The sequence below is a fragment of the Alexandromys fortis genome, unplaced genomic scaffold (assembly GCF_014885135.2).
Source record: "Alexandromys fortis isolate MF-2015 unplaced genomic scaffold, M_Fortis_MF-2015_v1.1 scaffold_18, whole genome shotgun sequence".
Classification (NCBI taxonomy): Eukaryota; Metazoa; Chordata; class Mammalia; order Rodentia; family Cricetidae; genus Alexandromys; species Alexandromys fortis.
The window spans coordinates 2903462-2907443 of NW_026067897.1; positions in this window are offsets into that span (position 1 = coordinate 2903462).

Below are 3982 nucleotides of genomic sequence, written 5' to 3' on the forward strand. Positions count from 1 at the left end.
TCCCCCTGCCCTCACATTACCTTCATCCTAAATAAAGCACCATACTCCCTTGCCCCAAAATGAAACACATGGAATCATTTCTGGAGTAGTTTAAGCAACTCTAGGGAAAAAATTCCCACAAAACATTATATATTAGAAAAAAAATGTCCTAAGTCAATACCCACAGCTTCTACTTTAAGAAACTAGATATAAAGGGATAAGAAAAATCTGAAGGTAGCCGGGCGAAGGTGGCGCACGCCTTTAATCCCAGCACTCGGGAGGCAGAGGCAGGCGGATCTCTGTGAGTTCGAGACCAGCCTGGTCTACAGAGCTAGTTCCAGGACAGGCTCCAAAGCTACACAGAGAAACCCTGTCTCAAAAAACCAAAAAAAAAAAAAAAATCTGAAGGTTAATAAAGTAAATAATAAATTTCAGTTCTAGTGTTTTCAGAGGGAGCACAGTATTCCTAAAACCTTGATTTTGGACTTTGGTCTTCATAATCATGAGATAATACATTTCTTTTTTTACATTTAAACCATCCAGTTTTCAACATTCTATTTTTGCATGCCAAATCAATGTATAAAAATAGAGCTGGGGGAGTATTCTAATAAGCCAGATGAATACTTGAACCATAAAATGTCCAGTTAGATCACTGTTTAGATTTGCCATAGAGTACACTGCCTGCCCTAAGTGAGGAAATCAAAGTGCTATTACCAAGTTCAAGATCAAAAAGGCTTATGAAACAGAGTAATCTTGGTTCACCGTTGAGAGCGGGAAGATACTTTGTATTGTCCTATTAGTGTTATATGAACATAAAAATAGAAAAAAAAATAGAGCTGGGGAGATCAAAATGCTACTATTTCTACTACAACATTAATTAAAGTGGTTTTGTACTGATCAGTCTGGAACTAAAATTAGAAAAAAGGAGTGTGAACCACCTATACAAACTTTATTTACAAATGATCTTATTATTATTATTGTTATTATTATTATTATTATTATTGGGTTTTTCGAGACAGGGTTTCTCTGTGGCTTTGGAGCCTGTCCTGGAACTAGCTCTGTAGACCAGGCTGGCCTTGAACTCACAGAGATCCGCCTGCCTCTGCCTCCTGAGTGCTGGGATTAAAGGCGTGAGCCACCACCGCCCGGCTTTCCTTTAATTTTTTTTTTTTTTTGGTCCCTTTCTGTCTCTTGGTAGAAAACAAACTGGCTTCCAAGGGTACTAATAAAATGAAGTCAGCAAAAACAAAAACACACACACTGGAAAAGGACAAAACTACCAAAGCAAGAAGGAAAGCAGCTCAAGAAAAGGCACAAGAAAGAGCTATACATGCAGAGACCCATTCTTTCTCATATCCAGGAATCCCATAGAAACACAAAACTAGAAGTCATAGTATATATGCAAAGGACCTGTAGGGGAGGGAGGAAGGGAGGAAAGGAGGGAAGAAGAGAGGGAGGGAAGAAGGGAGGGAGGGAGGGAGAGAGAATATGAATGAGAAATAACTAAAAGTTAAAAAATTAGAAAAGGAAAAATGTCTAACATGACATCATGAGGCTAGGAGCCTCTGAAGATGCTGTTGAGTTCATTTTCCATTGGCTGTCTAAAGCTGGGCATGAGTCTTACCCTTGAGAGTCGTTTGCTTCCTCAGTGAGACTTCCCTAGAGAAACCTAATTTTCATTTGCAAGTTTTGTCAATTGGAGATACCTTCTGAGGTACAGATGAGAGCATGTGGGTCCATTTCTCCTTTCAGTTCCAGGACCCCGACCTGATCCAGACCCATGCAGGCCCTGTGAAGGCTGTGTGTTCATGTGTGTGTTGTCTCTGTGTGTTCACGTGTGTTAGTCCTGTTGTGTTAGAAGGCCTGGTTCCTCGGTGTCATTATCCACTCTGGCTCTTACATTCTTCCTGCCTCTTCTTCAGGGTGTCTGAGCCTTGAGGAGACAACTTTGATGGAGACATCCCATTTAGGGTGGAGTATTCAGGAGTCTCCTACTTCTGTGGACGTCTCTGTGTTCCCATCTTCTCTGATAATGACTGGGTAATCAGTGAGTACAGAAAAATGTCATTAGGGGTCATCTTTTTCCTGCATTCCTGTAGAACAGACTTATTTAATTTTATGTTACATCCCCACACTATCTAGTCTCAGATTCTTGGTAAACCAACCAGCATATGTGTTTCATGGAGTGGAGTGGACCTTAAGTCGACTCAGATATTGGTTGGCTGCACCCAAAGCTTTGTACCACTATTGCACTAGCTTATCTTGCAGGGAGGTCACCATTGTAGATGGAAGGGTTTGTAGCTGTTGGTCTTTACATTTCTCCTTTGGTAGTACACAGAGTACCTTCAGGTACCGAGAACACGAGTCCTGTAGGAATGAAATTTCTAGGGAAGCACCAGCTCAACTTCTCCACGGTCAATTCATTGTGTAGGTATTGCCATTAGCAATAGGGAACTTATTGTCAGTTTGTGGAGAGCAATATATGGTCTTGAAAACAGCCTGGGCTGTTTGGGGCTTTCCATTGGACCCCTTTGCCCAATAACTCAATTAGATGTAACCTGTTTCCAGTACTGGAAGCTTTATTTGGTGACGAGGTGTTAGTTGGGGCTTTGCTATTTGGAGATTTCATTTAGATTCCCTTCATATATGTATATATTTTAAGAAGTTTCTACTATATTGGCTTTCCGTACAACCTCTCAAATGGTCCTTTATTTTATCGTCTCTCTTTGTATTTCCCTCCTCAACCTCTGTTCCCTTCCTCTTCCTATCTGGTCCTTCAATTCCAGTCCCTCCCCAGTCACCCGTCCGTAACTATCTATTTATTTCCCTTTCCTCAGGGATCTGTTCACTCTTAGTCCCTTATTCTATAAATACTCTACGATTCTATGCATTGTAACTCAGTTATCATTGACCTAAAAGCTAGCACACACACGTAACTGAATACTTACCATACTTCTCTTCTGGGTCTGTGTTAACTCACTCAGGATGATTTTTTTTTCTAGTTCTATCTAATTACCGCCTCCTCTGGCTAGTGTGGCTGGTAGGTTCCCAGGGAATCTCAAAGTAGTATTTGATAAACATCTTAATATTAAAGAGTTAGAATAGCTACTGTACAAGGATAAAATACAGAAATGGTCTAGAGAAATTGTAGGGATAAGTCCCACCCCTTAGGGGGCGTGTTCGCCTCAGGCTAAAGTTCTCCTATAAAATTGGTGAGCGTGCTCCCAGCGCTCTCTTCTGCTTTCCTGGTCTCCGCGGGAACAGTGGTTCTGTAAGTCTATTCCTCCATTAAAGCTGTCTATATTTTGACAATCTGTCTGCATTCGCTTACGCCGTTACAAGAAATAAGCGAATAAGAACAATACTGAGACAAGTGATTACAAATAAAACTAATAGTTTAAAGTGACTTAATCTTTACTCTTCTGTTCAGTAATTTGTAAATCATCTTTAAAATTAAACATGGAAATTTGTTGCTTGTTTTTGTAAAATGAAATAAATTTAATAAAATTGAAGTTCTTTTCATCGCCCCCCCTCCCCTTTCTCCAGAGCTTTCATTCTTTACTCCGTTTGCCATGTTACTCTAAACACCACTAATGACCCGTTTCAGTCTGGGTGAAAAGCTATGAGTGAAGTATCTTAATTAGGGCCCTTAAGGCTTCAAAAACTCAGTATAACAATCACATTATTTTTACAATTTCAGTTGAATGATTTTCAGCAAAATGAAACTAGAGTGTCACATGACACTCTACACAGGTAATAAAAGCGCAATATAAAATTATATTAGTTAGTGCCTCGTCCTTACTATTGTACTTGCTGTAGAAAAGAAGTAATTACTACCACAAAAAACAGTGTTGGTAGGCCGGGCGATGGTGGCGCACGCCTTTAATCCCAGCACTCGGGAGGCAGAGGCAGGTGGATCTCTGTGAGTTCGAGACCAGCCTGGTCTACAGAGCTAGTTCCAGGACAGGCTCCAAAGCCACAGAGAAACCCTGTCTCGAAAAAC